The following is a 20,612-nucleotide window of genomic DNA, read 5'->3' on the forward strand; positions in this document are numbered from 1 at the left end:
TTTCTGGTAATATAATTAATTAGTAAAGTAATATCCTTAATAGCTGAAGGCATCATGTTTTGGGGATGTCCATTCGTCTGTCTGTTGGTCCATCTGGTCCATTCTGGTTAACATGATGTCTATGCTATAATGACAGTAGTGCATGTAGACGCAGCAGCCAGTAGCTCCTCAAATCCTTACTACTTTTTTTGCTATATTTTTCAATTTTTTGACTCCATAGCACCTTTTGCTGAAGCAAGACTTTTTTATGATGAAGAAGTACTATCATCTAGAAAAGTTGCAGGGTTTTGGACTGAATGCAACAGACCACAAGAGGATCTCAACCAAGGGCATACGCTGAGCAACAAGTCAGACCAGGGAAGAAATGAAACCAAAAGTGCTGGACAAAGAGAGGGAGGAGAGCAGGCATCAGGGCGATGCTGGTCTGACTTGGACAGGGAGCTACTCCTCTACTGAGCCTTTTTCTGGCTAATGCCCCGTTGCAGGAGAGTGGAGTGGATGAGATGCAGCAGCAACGGGAAATCAAAGACTGCTCTGCACACATCTTCACAGAGATGTTAACCCCTAACATCCCGGATCAAGTTTTTGCACTAGAAAGGTGGCCTTTGTTCAGAGCCAAAAGCAAATTACAAAAATGTACTGCAGGAATTGTATGATGCCACCAGCAGCAACTGGATGGAATCTTCATAGTAACTGCTTTAATCAACTCATCCTTGAATACCAAAGATGTAGGATGATGAAGGACAAATGTAATTTAGTTTTCTAAACTTTGTTTTGAAATGATTAATAAAGCTACCATGTACTTTCTATCTCATAAATGCCTTGAGGGAATTTCTTCAAATTTATCATTAGCATTCACTTTGACTCAAAGATGAACTGATCAGATTTTGGTGGTCAAAGTCAAGCTCATTCTTCAGAATCAGAATCAGAATCAGAATCAGAAAAAGATTTATTGCCAGGTATAGTTAACACAATACGAGGAATTTTTTTCTGGTGGGTTGGTGCAACATAAATATAGAAAAAAACAGATAAAATAGAAGATACAAATATAAAAAATAAAATATAAAATATAAAAGTACGAGTCTAGCAGTGCAAAACAAAACAAGTAACACAAGTAACAGTGTAACAGTGCAAGAAACAGAACCATGGAATTAAAGTGTTATATACAAGAATGGTTGGAGTGCAAGATATATATTGGTATTTACATTGAATTTCACATTTATACAGGTTTGAGTGCAACTTTATGGTGTGGATGTGCCGCATGACCAGCAGCAGTGCCGGTGATGTGCATTAAAGAACACGTTAATGTAACATACAGTCTATGAGGAGAGTGCGTCAGTGGGGGACCTGGGCCTTGTTTATGAGGCCGGTGGCAGACGGGAAGAAACTGTTCTTGTGGTGTGAGGTTCTGGTCTTGATGGACCGAAGCCTCCTGCCAGAGGGAAGTGATTGAAAGAGTTTGTGTCCAGGGTGGGAGGGATCGGCCACAATCTTACCTGCACGCCTCAGAGTCCTGGAGGCGTACAGGTCCTGGAGGGAAGGCAGACTGCAGCCGATGACCTTCTCAGCAGAGCGGATGATACGCTGCAGCCTGCACTTGTCCTTGGCAGTAGCTGCAGCATACCAGATGGTGATGGAGGAGGTGAGGATGGACTCGATGATGGAGGTGTAGAAGTGCACCATCATCTTCACTGGCAGGTTGAACTTCCTCAGCTGCCGCAGGAAGTACATCCTCTGTTGGGCTTTTTTGGTAAGAGAGCTGATGTTCAGCTCCCACTTGAGGTCCTGGGTGATGATGGCGCCCAGGAAGCAGAAGGCCTCCACCGTGACCACTGGAGAGTCCCTCAGGGTGATGGGGGTGAGTGGGGCTGTGTTCCTTCTGAAGTCTACAATCATCTCCACTGTCTTTAGAGCGTTGAGCTCCAGATTGTTCAAGCTGCACCAGGACACCAGACGGTCTGTCTCCCTCCTGTAGGCGGACTCATCTCCATCAGAGATGAGCCCAATGAGGGTCGTGTCGTCCGCGAACTTCAGGAGCTTGACAGACTGGTGACTGGAGGTGCAGCTGTTGGTGTACAGGGAGAATAGCAGAGGGGAAAGTACACAGCCCTGAGGGGATCCAGTGCTGATAGTCCAGGAGTCAGAGATGTGTTTTCCCAGCTTTACATGCTGCCTCCTGTCAGACAGGAAGTCTGTGATCCACCTGCAAGTGGAGTCTGGCACGTTCAGCTGGGAGAGGTTGTCCTGCAGGAGAGCTGGGATGATTGTGTTGAAGGCAGAGCTGAAATCCACAAACAGGATCCTGGCATAGGATCCTGGGGAGTCCAGGTGCTGGAGGATGAAATGCAAGGCCAGGTTAACTGCATCATCTACAGACCTGTTGGCTCTGTAGGCAAACTGTAGGGGGTCCAGGTGTGAGTCAGTAATGTCTTTGATGTGCGGAAGCATGAGGCGCTCAAATGACTTCATAACCACAGAGGTCAAGGCGACGGGTCTGTCGTCATTGAGACCTGTTGTCCTTAGCTTCTTGGGAACAGGGATGATTGTGGAGGCCTTGAAGCAGGCCGGTATGTGGCATGTCTCCAGCGAGGTGTTGAAAATGTCTGTGAACACTGGAGACAGCTGATCAGCACAGTGTTTCAGGGTGGATGGAGAGACAGAGTCCGGCCCACTTGCTTTGTGGGGGTTCTGCCTCTTGAACAGTCTGTTGACATCCTTCTCCTGGATGGAGAAAGGTGTCACTGGGGGGGAGGGGGAGGATGAGTTGGGAGCTTCTGAGGTGGGCAGCTGTGGTGAAGCTCCTGCTGAGATGGGGGAGGTGCAGGTGGAGGGTTGTGGCTGGTCAGAGGTGTGATCGGGGATGGAGTCAGGACTGTCCCATTGTCTTTCAAATCTACAGTAAAACTCATTCAGGCAGTTGGCCAGACGCAAGTCATTGGCAGCTTGTGGGGCTCTGGGTTTGTAGTTGGTTATCTGCCTGAGCCCCCTCCACACAGAGGCAGTGTCACCGGCTGAGAACTGGTGTTGGAGTTTCTCAGAGTACAAACGTTTAGCTCTTCTTGATCGACTTTGTAGTCGTATCGTTGGACTTGCAGCCGTATGTCTTGGACACTCGGGTGAAGAGAGGGGCGGAGCTGTCAACCGACCACCACCTGGCGGTGAGTTGGCTCCGATGGTGGGAGAGGACGCCGGTCAGAGGGTCTGCTGGGAATGTCTGGCAGTGTCTCCCGTCAGAAGGAGCTTCAACTCCCACCTCCGGGAGAGCTTCGACCATGTCCCGGGGGAGGCCGGGGACATTGAGTCCGAGTGGGCCGTGTTCCGTGCCTCCATTGCTGAGGCAGCCGACCGGTGCTGTGGCCGTAAGGTGGTCGGTGCCTGTTGGGGCGGCAACACCCAAACCTGCTGGTGGACACCGGCGATAAGGGGTGCCGTCAAGCTGAAGAAGGAGTCCTATCACGCCTTCTTGGCCTGTGGGACTCCGGAGGCAGCAGACAGGTACCAACAGGCCAAGCGGAGTGTGGCGGCGGTCGCCGAGGTGAAAACGCGGGCGTGGGAGGAGTTTGGTGAGGCCATGGAAAATGACTTCCGGACGGCTTCGAAGAGGTTCTGGACCACCATCCGGAGTCTCAGGAGGGGGAAGCGTCAACACTGTGTATGGTGGTGAGGGGGCGCTGCTGACCTCGACTCGGGACGTTGTGGATCGGTGGAAGGAATACTTTCGAAGACCTCCTCAATCCCACCGACACGCCTTCCGTTGGGGAAGCAGGGCCTGGGGACTCGGGGGTGGGCTGCTCTATCTCTGGGGCTGAGGTTACCGAGGTGGTCAAAAAGCTCCTCGGTGGCAGGGCCCCGGGGGTGGACAAGGTCCGCCCGGAGTTCCTCAAGGCCCTGGATGTTGTGGGGCTGTCGTGGCTGACGCGACTCTGCAACATTGCGTGGACATCGGGGGCAGTGCCCTTGGACTTGCAGACTGGGGTGGTGGTCCCTCTTTTTAAGAAGGGGGACCGGAGGGTGTGTTCCAAGGGAGTGTAAGGGTGTAAGGTCTATTTGGGGGTACTAGAGAGGAGGGTCCGCCGGATAGTCGAACCCCGGATTCAGGAGGAGCAATGCGGTTTTCACCCCGGTCGTGGAACTGTGGACCAGTTCTGGACCCTTGGCAGGGTCCTTGAGGGTGCGTGGGAGTTTGCCCAACCAGTCTACATGTGCTTTGTGGACTTGGAGAAGGCATTCGACCGTGTCCCTCGGGGAGTCCAGTGGGGGGTTCTCCGGGAATATGGGGTTTCGGACTCCCTGATACGGGCTGTCCGTTCCCTGTATGACCGGTGCCAGAGCTTGGTCCGCATTGCCGGCAGTAAGTCGAACTCGTTTCCGGTGAGGGTTGGACTCCTCCAGGGCTGCCCTTTGTCACCAATTCTGTTCATAACTTTTATGGACAGAATTTGTAGGCGCAGCCAGGGTGTTGAGGGGGTCCGGTTTGGTGACCTCAGGATTGGGTCTCTGCTCTTTGCAGATGATGTGGTCCTGTTGGCTTCATCGGGCCGTGACCTTCAGCTCTCACTGGATCGGTTCGCAGCTGAGTGTGAAGCGGCTGGGATGAGAATCAGCACCTCCAAATCCGAGACCATGGTTCTCAGCCGGAAAAGGGTGGCGTGCCACCTCCGGATCGGGGGCGAAGTCCTGCCCCAAGTGGAGGAGTTTAAGTACCTCGGGGTCTTGTTCACAAGTAAGGGAAGGATGGAGCGGGAGATCGACAGGCAGATCGGTGCAGTGTCTGCAGTAATGCGGACTCTGCACCGGTCTGTCGTGGTGAAGAGGGAGCTGAGCCGAAAGGCAAAGCTCTCGATTTACCAGTCAATCTTCGTTCCTACCCTCACCTATGCTCACGAGCTTTGGGTAGTGACCGAAAGAACAAGATCGCGGGTACAAGCGGCCGAAATGAGTTTCCTCCGTAGGGTGGCTGGGCTCTCCCTTAGAGATAGGGTGAGAAGCTCGGTCATCCGGGAGGAGCTCGGAGTAGAGCCGCTGCTCCTCCGTGTTGAGAAGAGCCAGATGAGGTGGCTCGGGCATCTAATTAGGATGCCTCCAGGATGCCTCCCTGGTGAGGTGTTCAGGGCACGTCCCACCGGTAGGAGGCCCCGGGGAAGACCTAGGACACGCTGGAGAGACTACGTCTCTCCACGTCTACGTCACCTCAGGGACCTCAGGGTCCCCTGAGACTACGTCTACGTCACCTCAGGGTCCCCCGGGAAGAGCTGGACGAAGTGGCCGGGGAGAGGGAAGTCTGGGTTTCCCTGCTTAGGCTGCTGCCCCCGCGACCCGACCCCGGATAAGCAGAAGAAAATGGATGGATGGATGGATGGCTTAATGAGTGGTGCCACTAGTTATCTAGCCCTTTCAGGACCTGGGCGGTACACAGTGCAGTAGAGTAGGAAAATATTAACCTGTAGATTGACATGTGTGATCTTAACGGGTTTACTGCCTCAATACTGTCATCATTTTTGCAATTTTTGGCTACATTTCTTGTGTTGGCACAAGTTGACCACCATTATCTTGGACTCCAAAAAGAAGGGGTTGAACTACATGTAGCATATATACGCTTACTGTTTTTTATTCTCACTGAGAGTCAGCAGACTATTTAAGATATGTTGCTTAATGATGCTTGTTGTGCCCCGTTCACTTTCTATGGCTTGGCACTGGCAACAGTGGATGGCTTTATGTTTTTGGTTTGTCATTTTTTAATACCATTTGCGAGTTGCACCAGTCCTCCATGGTCCTAAAGTAAATTTAAATGACTATGGTCTTGAGGCCTGCAGATGCAAAAACACATGCCTCAGCCGCTCTCACACTATAGCACAGGATGACTGGTGGGGAAGCGTGTGTGAATTTTCATGTTCGTGTTTTTTTATTTTCTTATAGGGAAGGGCCTCATGAGATAGCAAGAAAACAGAATTGCCAGAGGGAGTCTAATGTCAGTGTCTTATAAATACTCAGTTTAAACTCAGTGTCTGTGATAACCATACATGCCATGTGGAACAAGCTGCAATATATCCAGTAAAATCGATGAATCACCCACTTCTAGCTGTTGATGGTGGCAGCACCAGATGTGTGAATCAATGGACCAGTCTCAGCAGTAGGCTGAGCTTTAAGGGTCTGGATCTGGCTGTTCACACAGAGAAGTGAGGTGAAAGTTGAGCAGTTCAATGTTAGGTATTATTTAGGGAAAACACTCACTTGAAATGCCAGCACAGTGTGAATGTTGCACACACACGCACACAAGCATGCCCACAGGCACACACACACACACACACACACACACACACACACACACACACACACACACACAGACACACACACACTCACACACTCACACACTTTCTTCTAGCCAATTCTTGGTGCAATAGCCACCTCATCATTGCCTCTTTTTCCCTGTGGAGCAGTACAGCCAGGCATCTCGCCATTGGACCAGTGTAGCTGCATAATGCTAGTATAATAGCTAATTTCACCTTTAATTAAATGTGCTGGGGAGCAGCACAGGCTGTGTTTCGCCTGACTTAAAGACACAGGACTGTCACAGTGATAAAATGACATAGGAAAAATCCCTGGACAAAACTAAACGGAAAAAAAATTGTAGGAAATTAGCAGTTTAATTACTTTCAGTTAATTGTTTCAATAGGTCAGTGATACTCAACTTATGGCACAGCTAATTCGGCCCCCAACAGGTTGCTGTATGCTCCCCAAATTCACAGTAAAAATAAAGTGATTCACACTGGGAATTTATTTTGTACTTTTAATATACTTGGTGCCATAGTGCATAATACAGCATCAAAATAGAGATTGTTGATTAAAAAAAAGTGCCAGGAGGATCCCCCGTACCCTGTGTCAGCTAAGACCCTGATGTCCTAAAATTCTGCATGTGTCCTAAAAATGTCCTAAAATCTTTGAAATGTCCTAAAATCCTAGAAATGTCTTAAAATCCTAGAAACATCCTAAAATCCTATGAATGTGCTAAAATCCTAGAAATGTCCTTAAATCCTGTAAAGATCCTAAAATTCTAGAAGTTTCCTATAATCCTGGAAACGTCCTAATATCCAAGAAATGGCATAGAAATCTAGAAACATCCTAATATCCCAGAAACATGTAAGGGACTGCTGTGACTTGCCCCTGGGCTCCTGTCATTCTGCAAAAGTGTCCCCCAAGCAAAGCAAGTAATGTAATGTAATGTTTTATTTAGACAGGGACAGTGCACAATAAAACATTAACCTTGCATAATGGGCAGGTAGTGTGGAAAAAATAAACAGATAAATAACAGAATTTGATTAAATAAAATACAAAACATCAGTTCATGAAATTTAAGAAACATTATTATCCCCTTATCCCATCCCTTGTAATCAAGAATAATCTCAAATATGTGCAGAATTGCAGCTATACAATTATGAAAGTATGAGGGCACAGTCATTCTGATGGACCAAGTTGAGTATCTCTGTAGTTTATCAATGGATGGAAATATGATTTGTAGGTGTATATTTTGTATACAATTTTGTGTGTATATGTGCTTTTTTTTTAATTATGAAAACATGGAGGGATGGAAAAAGTCAGGGACGAAGGCCAGATAAGGTGATGGAGATCAGAGAGAAGGATGAGGTAGAGAGCAGGAGGGAGGAGGAGGGAGGCTTGTTTCACAGGAGTTTCACTACCTGTCATGGTGTGCTGAGTTAAGTCTCACTAGAAGATACACACACTGGCAGCAGAGGTTTTTGCCTCATCTCTCTGCCCTGCTCCTCATCCTTCTCTCTTTCTTTCATAAGCCCCTGCTTGCTTTGTGATGTGTTCAGTGATGTGTGTGTGTGTGTGTGTGTTTGTCACACTTCTTCTCATTACCACACATGCTCCGCTCAGTGTTTGTATTGTATTTATGGATGCACATATGAGCATGCATTTACATCATGGCATGAATAGTGCAGTGTGTTTGTGTGTTATCCGCTCACTCGCTGGCTCGCAACACACACCAGCTCTCCCCTACTGTAGCTTGAAAGCTCAACCCACACCAAACGCATCCCTTGACACACACACACACACACACACACACACACACACACACACACACACACATGCACACACACACACAGAGCTTGCCTTCCTTCTCCGCTCTCTAATGCTCTCTGCTCCTCCTCTGTCTCTCTTTCTCACTCTCTCTCTCCATCTCAATCTCTTGCTCAGAGCAGTTGGTTCGGCAGAGCGCTATAACAGTGTAGAGTGTGTGTTTGCCGTGGCATGTGTGTGTGTGTGTCCAGCGAAGAAATCGCAGTGAAAACGAAGAGAGAGATAGACAGATAGAAAGAAAGAGAGAGAGAGAGACATCCAGAGGCAGGACTGAGCAGACTGAGAGAAGGCAACACTCCTCACCACCGTGAGTACTGTACTGTATATCCATGCTTTTCTCCATTTACTCACTACTGAGGGAGCTGTTTCCTAACTAACTGAAGTGGGCTGCATAACGTACAGTAGACAAGTGGACAGTGAGCAGAGTACACAGCAACAAGACAGTGGAAATGCATAGCAAGATGCACATGATCACTTTCAAACTGTTGGCTGAGGTCATGTTGTTTCTCGGTGTGAAGCTGCACTGCTGAGTGTTCCATGTAAATGAATGTGTGATTGTGTGTGTGTGTGTGTGTGTGTGTGTGTATAAACAATCATAGATGTGCAAAGGTGGGAAGTGAACTGACTCGCACATAGATATTGAGAAGCAATGAGTTTTTTTGTGCATGCACGCTTGAAAAACCTCTGCCTAAACTCACACATATGACTATGATGCAAATTTCTTTGGTGCATTTCTATTTTATAACTTACATCTCTCTGGTTGTGGTCACACTTGCAAACTTTTCACATACGCAATTCACAAATCTCAGTTTTGTGGGCAGAACATATTGTATTTAGATTGGAATTACATTATGTAACCCTTTGGACTCTAGGCAAATTGGCTTACTTTTAAAAACATGGGAAAAAAAGGAGGTGTTCCACAAATTGCAAGAAATTGGTAGATATGAACAACTATTTTTGAAAATGCTAGGGATTGTTATTGTAAATTCTAAACTATGGCAATTTTTTAAGGATATAATTATTATTTCTAAACACTTTTTAAATGTAATTTCTTTGTTCTTATAAAAAACATTATTTTTTCTAATTTTATAGATAATTTTCTAGTACTTTTTGCAATTTTTTGGGTAATTTCTTCTAATGTCGCTCCTTTTACCTGTGTTTTTGAAAGAAATCAAGCAAATAGGCTTAGGATTCAAAGGTTTAAATCACACTATATGCACTGCGGAAGTGCTTAGGTGCACCACTGATGGGACAGTTGCACAGTGTGTGTGTGAACTTAAATGTCCTTTCACTAATTGCTCTGGTCCTGTTGGGATATGTATTCACCTTTCCCATTTTTTTAAAACATTTGGAATAATTTGTAGATGTTTATTGTAAACTGAACCGCTTTGTTCAGTGCAATTTCCCAGCGCTGCTCTAGAAATGTATCCACTCCCGCCCCACTCACCACCAAAAGCGCCAGGAAGGCTGAAATCAGCTACCGTAACTCTTTCTCCACACAGAGATAAGATTTGTTCATTTTAGTGATTCCACTTATCTCAGATAGTGTTGGAAGGGAGGACTGGAGAACATACCAGAGGCATATTATAAAGTGCAGTTTTGATGCTGAGGACAGCAGAGAAAAGAGGTGAGGGGGTGTTGGCGGTGAAGAGAGAACCAGAAAGAGGGATTATGATAACCTCATAAAAGGAAGGATTATGATAACTGCTGCCATCCCTTCTTTTTCCCCCCCTTCCTCACTCAAAGTAATTATTTCTGGAAAGCCACGTTCTGTCTGTGGCTTGGCACTGGCTTTTGTCAGCTCTGTTTTCCTTCGTCAGACGTCACAAAGTCAAAATCAGGTACACTTCAATCCTGCCACAGAATAGTGAAAATTGTTTTCAAACGGCACTTCCCAACGCCTGTTTAACGTATTCGTTTTCCTTTTTATATTTATTACAGGTGAATTTATGTGTTCAGTCATAACATGTCATGACTGAACACATAAGAAATCACATCAAACTTTTCTTTTGATGCTGAGAAAATTGGTGTGATTTCTTTCAAAGCATGAAAAAACACCCCACAATAAGCAACTTGGTAAGAAATATTCCACAAATTACAAGAAATTCGTAGATTAAGAATTAAAAAAAAAAAAAAGAAAGCTGGGGGAACTTATCTTTGGGGAAAAAGAAAAAAGCTACAGCACTTTTTCATTTACTTGTTTGTATGTTTTTTCAACTTTATTTTAATTTTTAAAATTATTATTATTATTATTCTTATTATTATTATTATTATTATTATTATTATTATTATTATTATTATTATTATTATTAGGGGCGGCACAGTGGCGTCGTGGGTTCTCTCCGGGGTCTCCGGCTTCCTCCCACATTCCAAAGACATGCAGGTCAGGTTGATTGGTGACTCTAAATTGCCCTTAGGTGTGACTGTGAGCGTGAAAGGTTGTCTGTCTATATGTGTTGGCCCTGCGATAGTCTGGCGTCCTGTCCTTTTTATGCTTTTGTGAGAAATCATGCCAGTTTTCTCAGGTCTCAAAAGGGTTAAAATTAAATCATTCGTATTTGTTTGAGCTTTACTGTATTATTCATTTATATGAAGAGAACTACTGCCTCCTGTGTGAGATAATGTCTTTCTTATAAAATAAAAAGCAGATTTCTCTCAAATGTGTTTTCAGCTGCATACAAGTGTATACACCTTATCAAATCCGTACATTATATGGAGTGAATGCACCAATGACTTCCATGGGTATCTGAACTAATACAAGTGTGTTTGTTCCACAAATGTATGTATGTATGTTTCTGTGTGTGTGTGTGTGTGTGTGTGTGTGTGTGTGTGTGTGTGTGTGTGTGTGTGTGTGTGCGTGTCTTCCTAGAGGATCAAGGAATGTTTGTTGGAGGCCGGCAGGCTCTGGAGAGAAGTGTCGAGGGTAGGATATCTGTGGCTTTTGTCAGGATTTACTCTCACAATAAGGATTTAGTGGGTGACACTTGGGCAGGGTGTGTCTACATCAAAGGGGCTTTGCAGCATAAAGCAGCGAGCAGCCTCACATCAGGACACGCTGCGGCTGCTGTGTAGAAGCAAAGCGGGGGGAAAGTTTGCTTCATTGTTAGTTTTTTTTTATTTTTATAAGGGAAGACAAAGTCCAGGCAGTGTGTGTGATGACTGTGGGCATTTCTGAGCACTGCTGGCTCCTTGCAAGTGTGTGTTATGTTGCGGTATGCAGCAGATGTTTGGTTTTGTAGTGGTCCTAGCAGTAGGGTAAGGTAGTTACGTCTCACACGCACACACACACACACACACACACACACACACACACACACACACACATAGCATCAGGAGTGTATACTTACCGTCAATGCTGCTTCTATGTGAGAAAAGCACAAGTGCTCACTCGGCTTGCAGATGTGCTCAACTTGTCAGTCTTGATGGTTTTTGTGCCTAAACTGGCTACTGCATAAGCCGCATATACTATGTATACTGTGTATACTGTATGATATCATGACATGATCAAATACACTTGACTTTGGGTAATATCAGCATACAAGGTACCCAGTGTTATTAAGTGTTATTGTTTTCTATTTTTTTTAACTGTTATGTTTTTTTATGCAAAAAAATGTAATAAGTAAAGGAACTAGTAACATATGCTTTAGGATAAATGCAGTGAAGTAAAAAGTACAATATTACCCTCTTAAATGCAGTGGCGTAAAAGAGGCATGAAGTACCGCAAATTTGTACTTAAATATAGTACTTGAGTAAATATACTTTGTTAAATTCTACCAATGCAAAAATAAGAAAATAGGAAATTATTATTTTAATTATATTTTTTTCATAGCCTATATAAAAAAAGACAACAACTTTGTGATAGATTACTACTGACTATATTACCAAACATAAGAAGAAGAAGAAGAAGAAGAAAACCATAATGGAGACAGGTTTGCCTTTTTCGAGGGCATATATTAAGAATTGCGCTATTCCAATTTTTCATGAGTTCTTCTTTGAACATAGATGACTATTTCAGCTGGCAATCTGAATCTCTCGGAAGGGCCCATTCTGCCCAACACATTTTTGAAGGGCCCACTCTCCCTCTCAACCCATGGGCCCCAGTGCAACTGCACTGCCTGCACTGTGTGTAGTTACGCCCCTGGGTCTCAGTGTGAGGGTGGAAACACTCACATACAGTTCCTTATGGACAGAGAGATACAAAGGCTTTAAGGATTTGTGTGTGTGGACATGTGAACATGTGTCGCTGCAGGCATTCTCCAACATTTACAACCTTGCCACAATTTAAAGTGTCTCTAGAAGAGAAAAAAACAATGGAACAGACTATGATGCTAAATGAAAAAAGTGTCTATTTGCTCTGTGAAAAAACTAATGGAGAATAAACCTCCACAGTCTAATTGCTGACGGTTTCATCATCATCACCCAATAATTTCTACAATAACAATTCATTTGAATGACATATTCCATTAACATCTTTCTTTCTCTCATAAACATCCATTTTCATTAGAGAACATTACACTTTACCTTTCAGCTGCTGCTGTCATTTATCACACACACTTTCCTGACTGTCACATGCCATTCACAAAGTACCCCCTCTGAGATCTCGTCATGCATACCAAAGCCACTGCATTCTGAGCTTTCTTCAAAATTCCTCTGCATCTTTTTGCTGGGATTGGTACAGTATTTCACACAGCACCTAATCTCTTTGAGCAGAGTTGTTATCCCCGGCCATGATGAATCGTATCGCTGCTGTCGCTTGTTGCACCTACAAGCTGTTTTTTTGGTGAGCAGCTTTGTTGGTTCAAAAGTGAGTGTGTGACAGTGTGGTTGTGTGAGAGTGTGTGTTTGTTAGTGTTGTCTGAAGTGTTGTGCTGACAGCACAGATAAGTCTCTTGTCCCGAGGCCTAATCCCTCCTCTACACCAGAATGAGAGATGGATAGAGAAAAAGATGAGAGACAGGAAGAGAGAGAGAGAGAGAGAGACATTAATGTTGAACACAGTGACGAGTCCCTGAGAAAATGTGTGTGTGTGTATGTCACAACGCAGCGGCGGAGGCTTTCAGAGGGGAGCAAGAGCGGGATTTGCATGTGAACAAGGGCTTTAACAGAGCCATGAACCGTTAATACACATTCAGAGGGGTTTTGTAGCGATTGGCCGGAGTTGTTCAGAAACAGGTGCTGTGCAAATCACAGCAAACACTCTCTATTCCAAAATATTTTCCTCAGCAGCTCTATTCTCTGTATTCTCTGTCGCCATCTGCTTTGCCAGTGCTTTCAGAAGGACTTGGGCTCTTGTTCAGGAAAAAAAAAACATGATTGGGAAATGGCAGAAAAAAAGACTGCATCCATTTTTGTTTTTCCCTTTTGAATGAATGCAGACAAAATAGATCAGAATAGAAGTTTGAAAACATCCAGTACTTTATTTGGAATGTTGACAGTTTTCATTTTATTCTCATTTGTAATTATAGATGTTACTGCATTAAGTCAGACATCAGTAGCAATATCAGCATATAATAAAGCACACTCTCATTCTTTTGTGATGCTTTTCTTGTTTTTTTGTCAAATCTTTTTAGGCCTTCTTTTTTATATACCCTCCCCAAAGCTACAATATGACTCGGGAAAATACAGTGTTTGTCTCACATGATGTGTTTGAGAACTGACCTGAAAATCCAAAAATTTCTGATTTTACAGTTCTTGTCTCCAATAAATGGTGTAATTTTTGTGAATTTGATTTAGTTTGGACAACATGTTTATTTAAAAAAAACACCAAAAAGATTTAAAGAAAAACAAAAAATTGAAAAAGGAAAAGAAATTGAAATGTTTTTAAGAATCACCAAAAATTTTCAAGGCAAAAAAAAAAATTAAATAATTTTTAAAGGAAAAAAATCAAGCCCAAATGTCATCATATCCAAAAATGCCAAAATCACTCCCATTTCCTGAAAGGTTGAAACTAAGCGTCTGCAGTGGCAGAGTGCAGAACACTGAGTATCTAGATGGACTAGCTGTTCCAGTGATAAGGGGAACTCAGAAAATATGGCTGTAAATTGTCTGCTGGACACACCAGTTCAGCTCATTTTATCAAGTCATTCCCTACAGTTTATTACAGAGATTTACTGAAAGTCACTTTGTGTGCAGAAGTGCACTGTGACACGCTGTGGGTCAGCACAGGATCTCGTAGTACGCTTTATTTTAAAGCTTCACATTTGATTCACTCTGTCTGAGCTTGTTCGGTAATAATTTGTCCTGGCACATAATTGCAGGTCACCAGTCTGTGTCCAGGACGTCCTCTACATTGACACCAAGTAAAACAATTCATATCAGATGCAGTTTTCTGATCCTCCCCTTTAGGAGGAAGTCAGAGTCCCAGCCTCAGCTCGTCATTATAGAGAATTATCTGTATCATCTTGGTATCCATATTTCATATTAGTTCATCATAGGCCAGTGTAGTGGATGATGAGGACAGCTCTTGATTAGGAGATATTTAAATGCCTACCCAAAACTGAAACTTCTTTTGGAGATTCCTTAGATGATCCTCGGGGTCAGCTAATGGACCTAACTGCCTTGTTGAACTTACGACTCCTGTAAGCAGAACTAAATTACGACAGATTTTATTGCCCGACCGACAGATTGAGCCAACTCATTTGGGGTGAGGAGCTGTCAACTGAGCTCCTGCAGAGACTGAAGGAGACATCAGGAGATCTCTACATCATAGAAACTGACAATTTATGTCTTTGTTGCAAAACCAACATGTGACATATCCGCACATCTCCAGACTGTAAGAGGGGAACACATTAACTGCCTTTCGTATTCAAAGTAAAAGCATTTTGAAATGTTGTATGGTGGTCTCATACCTACAGAACTGGAACTTTGCTTACATGCTGATTTTAAGGCCAAACTCACAAACACAAGCTGTGTCTGTGTGTGTGTGGATGGGTGTGACCTTTCGTAACCCTCTGCCAGCAGCTTGCTACACACTGAATGGAAATACTCTTAGTACAGACTTGCATTTTGATATACATCTCCTCTATCTGTATCTTAATTATCCTTCCTTTACACTGTTGTGTGCAGATTCTATATTGTTTTGAAATCATTTGAATTGTGATTTTCTAATTATAGGTTGTGTTGGTAGACCTTTGGTTATATTAAATACTTTCATACTTGTATACCTTTACTCAAATATTATCTTTAACAACCTTTAATTATATCAGAGTGTTTTGACACCGTAGTATTACACTTACTTATTTTCACACATATTTGTTATGTTTGTTAAACGTGGTTAATACTGTTTTACTTAGTTAATGATCTGTCAAATAATTATTTAGTTTTCTCATACATGATTGGTATCGATCAGCTGAGGAGAGTGTCATTGTTTTAAATATTGAAGATATGAAGGCCTGTAGTGAACTTTATCAATACTTTAGGAAGAAATTATATCTAGACAGTTAAACCAGTAGGAGTGATAAAAGGGAGGAGTGTATTTTTCCCACTTTGACGGTCAAGCACCACACCCCTTTGTCACAGGAGTTATAACCCTGTGAAGTCAAAGGACTTGGGTTTTTTGGCTCTTTTGGCTTTTTGGGTTCTGTGCTTTTGGCTCTTTGGGCTTTGGAGGGGGCGGGGGGATGCCTGCTTGTGCTGCAGCCCTGAGATGCTGTGAGCTGCTGTTTTTATCTACCTTGAAAGAGAGAACTTTGGAAACAGCCCGTGCTACACGTGTTCTAAATGACGATTAAAAACCAGAGGACTTTGCACAAGAGAGACTGTGAGACAAAGAGAGACTTTGAATTAGACGAAGCCTGATAAACTGTCATGGTGATCTCATCTCAGCCACATGAGGTGTCAGAAGATGATCCAGCTGTTCATGGAGAGAGAGAGATAGAGGAATCAAACTCAAGCTGAGTTTACAACGTTCAAACCGACCGAGGCCAGCCACCGGAACCGCATGAGCATAACCAAGCTGCCCGTCCAGTGTCCTCACAAAGGCCCCACTGCAACTTTGCAGAGCGAACCGTTTCCTTGGCATTGAGACTTCTGAGGAAGGTGTAAGGATCTTTCCTGTGATGTTATGGGGTTGATGCTCTTTAATGATAGGGACACATAGGAAGTGTTAGACATCGGTTAGGATCTCCCATTAATACAATTATGGGTTATTCTCTGATCAGGCCTCTTCTTTATCTTTTCCTTCCATGTTTTATGGGATAGGTTGCCTCTCTACTGTTGATTGACGCTTGGCATTGACTTTTCTTTAATCTTAACTTTTCATGTTTTTGATCATCTTGCACTATTTCAGAGCACCTGAACAAGTCCAGATGTTACACCTTATTCAGTTCCTCACTGGTTTTCATCCCCTCATTTTTATTGTTGTTCATTTAGTCATTTTATTCACTTTGTGTCTTTGCTATATTCACTGTTTCATCATTTATCCATACTGATTCTTGAACTCATTCATTTGTAGTTTTAGGATTAGTTTTGTGTTCAGTGAGCAGTTTAATAAAACTTTCATTCATAAAGACACTAAAGACACAAACACATCACATCTTGTGATGTGTGTGTGTATAATGTCAGGTCCCTGTACACCTGGAACAAGAACTCTGTAGCAAACTTCAAACTATGAGACTTGATTAATTTATAAGGTAAAACAGGCTATCAACCTTTCTATTTTAATGGGTGGTGATCCGAGGTTTTAAACTCTAATTTTTAATGTATACTTATTGTTCCCGAAGTTGAGTCCCATTACTCCACTTTATCTTTATACCAATTCATGTTTTTAATTTAGCATTATGAGTTATAGTTACATATTTTGGTATTGATTAATTAATTAATTAATTAATAATTTTAACTAATTGCTAATTAATGAATGAATCCCCTATTTAAACCGCTAAAATGAAGATTGGTCTCAACACATGTTTTGAGATCATTTACACTTTATTTCAAGTTTCACATTTTTCATAATGTAACTCCATGTTGTTACAGTTCATACAGGTCACAAAGGCCGACTGAGCTCTTGGACCATTCACAGTAATGCTTCCTTAACCCTTTAAAACTTCCCAAAGTGCTTGGAAAAAAGTGCTGATGAATTATAATAATTCTGTGACATGATTTTAATATAATGTATTATAATATATATATAATTACAATATCGTTTATATAGTTAATAGAGTAAGTATAGTTTTTCCCCAGCTTTTTTCTTTTTCCCATAGAAATTGTCTCCCAGCTTTTTAAAAATTTTTTTTTAAATCTACTAATTTATTTAAATTTTTGGAACATTTTTATCAAGTGGGTTATTGCCATTTTCCCCATGTTTTTGAAAGCAATCCCACCACTTTTCTCAGAGTTCACAGATTTAAATACTTGTGAAAGGCATCTGAGAGCAGCACGAGAAAAGTAATGTCACTCAAAGGATTAATTATCATTCAAGATTCAACTTACATGTTTTTTCTTTTTTACTGAATAATACTAAGAGAATAATGCCACCATTACCTGAAGCCATGCAGTTCAGTAAATCATGAGAAAGATTTCTGTCTTTTGATTAAGTCTGTCTACAAACCCTTTGGCCATGTTACTCATGTTAACAGCATTTCTGGTTTTAATCAATGTCTGATATTTTTGTCTGGCTTTTTATTTATTTTTACTTTATTGAATCTAAAGAGTTGTTGAAGGCTGGGATGCTTTGTCTTCTTTATGTCAGTGCAGTTCACTGGGTCTGATATTTTTAACCCTTTGAAACTTGGAGCGACACCACTTTTTTTGTAATGCTTTCAGACACCTTTTCACAAGAAAAGTGACCTTTGAACCCGGAGCACCTTGGTGCGATTTCTTTCAAAAACATGAGAAAAAGGAAATAAGCAATTTGGTTAGAAATGTTCCACAAATTGAATTCTGGCTGTCTTCACTTAAACCCATCATGCTTTACTCTGTCCAATCAGAATGGAATAAAGTATCTAAAAAAAGCCTCATCTGCAGTTGGCTTTGGCAAATTATGCAAACATGATTTAATATAAAGTTGAATTTACATAATTAATGATCATAATTGTTTAATTGTTTACATAAGACCATTTACTGTATTTAAATGTATTAGTGGTCGTGTGTGGTCTCATCAAATTATCTTTAATCAAAAACAATTTTACTACATTAAGCATGTAAGTAATGCTGTTTAACATCTTTAGGTTATCAGTTAATTAATTATTTTGTATTTGACCAGTGAGTAAATATTGGACTTGAGGGATCATAAAAATATAAAACTTAACCCTTTGAAACCTGGAGCGATATCACTTTTAATATACGCATTGGACTCTTATCAACATCTACGATATTTGCACGTAACATCACATGCTATCATAGAGTGCATTTAGAAATTTTACATCTATCAGTATTCTAATATGAAATGCTATTGTTACCATTATTGCTGTGCTTCTCTTTCTCTCTCTTTTTCATTCTATCTTTGTCTTTCCTTTTTGTCATTATTGTAATTTAATTGTTATTTACAACATCTGTTGCACGTCTGTCCGTCCTGGAAAAGAGATCCCTCCTCAGCCCTGATGTGAGGGTCTAAGGGCAGAGGGATGTCATATGCTGTAAAGCCCTCTGAGGCAAACCGTGTTTTGTGATAATGGGCTTTATAAATAAAACTGATGTGAAGTGAATTGAATTTTCTTGTCCTGTGCGTATTTAAACCTTTAAACCATGAGAAAATTGTTTTGATCTCTTTCAGAAATATGGGAAGACAGGCAATGAGCAACTAAATATTCCACAAACAGCAAATAATGAGTAGATTTTGAAAATTATTTGAAAAGAAAAAATATAGGGAAAATGTCGATTTATAGAGTATAATTATTACATATTTAAAATAAATTAATAAATAATAATAAAATTTTACAGAATTATTATAATTTTTAAGCAGTTTTTGCAGGTTGGTTCTTTTATTTTTATTTATTGTTATTTTACTTATTTCTGACAGTAAACTTTCCGGTATTTTTTTATTTTTTCATCTTTACTAATTTCTTGCTAGCTATTGGGGTATTTCTTCTTCTTAGCTCATTGCCTTCTTTACTGTTTATAAATTTCAATGGATTAAAGAAAAGAACGGTCAATAAATGAATAATAATAATAATAATAATAATAATAATAATAATAATAATAATAATAATAATAATAATAATGGACACATAGAGATGGACAACAATTCACAGAGTCAACCATTGAAAGAATTAAGCTAACCTCAGTGTGCGTGTGTGTATACTTTGGGTGTTTAAACCAGTATCCATTAAATTATTCATTTTACAGTGGATTACTTTCTCCTGTAAAGACCACTTCTTTTTATTTGGGGATCAACAATTTTGGTTGCCACTTGCATGATGAGAAGTGGACACAAGACATATCTGTAAGCACAGTGTTACAATAACTGTTCACTCAGTGTGATATCTTAACTGCAGCTGAATCTTGTGAGTTTGCAATGAGTATGAAAATGTGTGAAGATGAAAGGAAAATTCTTTGGAATAACTGTGTGTGTGTGTGTGTGTGTGTGTGTGTGTGTGTGTGCATGCATGGGTTTGTGAGAGAGAGAGAGAGACAGAGAGTCTGATGTGCTGGTTAGAGATGTTTGGCTCTTAGCCACAGAGATCCTCATTAGGCTGCCTCACATTCGGCTCCATATTTAAATGTTTGTGTGTGTACTGTTAATGCATACATACGCAGCCAAAGTAAAGTAAAAGCAGCAGAGGCTGACATTAAAGGTGCTGACCTCTCCTTGTGTGTTTGTGTGTGTATGTGAGATGAATGGCACTCTGAAGGATCCACTTGATTATGTTCAATGTAGGGCTTTCTCCTCTCAGCCTTATTTATGTCCACACACTGCAGCCTAGACACACACCCATAAATCTGCTCCTGCAGCAGACTGCGCACACATATCACAGGCTTCACACACTTCACAAACCTTCCAACATCTCTGACTGCCATATTCCTGTTCCTCCTGTTTAAAGAGTAACTAAACCCCAAACCACTATTTTCAGTTGAAAAGCAATATAATTGGCAGGGTGTTGTTGATTAATTCAGGTACAACTCTTGTCATTTGAGCGCAAAATATAAAAATTCTAAATATTGGCTATATATTGGCTATATATTGGCCATTCATGCACAGGCAACCATTCTGTTCCAACCTTGTTCTTATCCGATGCCATCCAGCTGTGTTCCGGTTGGGCGCAGAAGATGTCTTTTGTTGTCACGCTTGTACGCCAAAAGCACTGACAGAGCGGCACTGTTTGATGTGCTCAGGGTGGGAATGGGCTGATTTATTGGCTACAGAAAGCTCAATTTTAGACCATATTCTAAAATAATCATTTATTTTATTCAAAATACATAGTAAATACTGAACAAAAGTACTGCATACCCCTGCATTACATTATGAATGCTATTTTTTCATACACAGAGATTGTGTTTACTCCTTCATCAAAGCTTAGACTAAAAGTCTACCAAACTTTCACTTTTTAACCTTAAATAACCAAAACGTAAACATCTAG

At 41.7% G+C, this 20,612-nt stretch overlaps 1 protein-coding gene across 6 annotated transcripts in view; it reads left to right on the forward strand.

Moving 5' to 3' along the window:
* The first annotated feature begins 8,180 nt into the window (after nt 1-8,180).
* Nucleotides 8,181-20,612, forward strand: part of rbfox3a (RNA binding fox-1 homolog 3a) — a 939,385-nt gene continuing 926,953 nt past the window's right edge. For 4 of the 6 annotated variants that reach the window (XM_088070025.1, XM_088070027.1, XM_088070022.1 and 1 more), the window contains exon 1: nt 8,181-8,407. The gene's annotated coding sequence lies outside the window, so the exon portion shown is untranslated. The remainder of the gene's footprint in view (nt 8,408-20,612) is intronic. The other 2 variants (XM_042507330.2, XM_088070021.1) reach the window with 1 other exon arrangement.

This window comes from Plectropomus leopardus, chromosome 19 (assembly GCF_026936395.1).
Source record: "Plectropomus leopardus strain MGB_pleo_1.0 chromosome 19, ASM2693639v1, whole genome shotgun sequence".
Taxonomy (NCBI): domain Eukaryota; kingdom Metazoa; phylum Chordata; class Actinopteri; order Perciformes; family Serranidae; genus Plectropomus; species Plectropomus leopardus.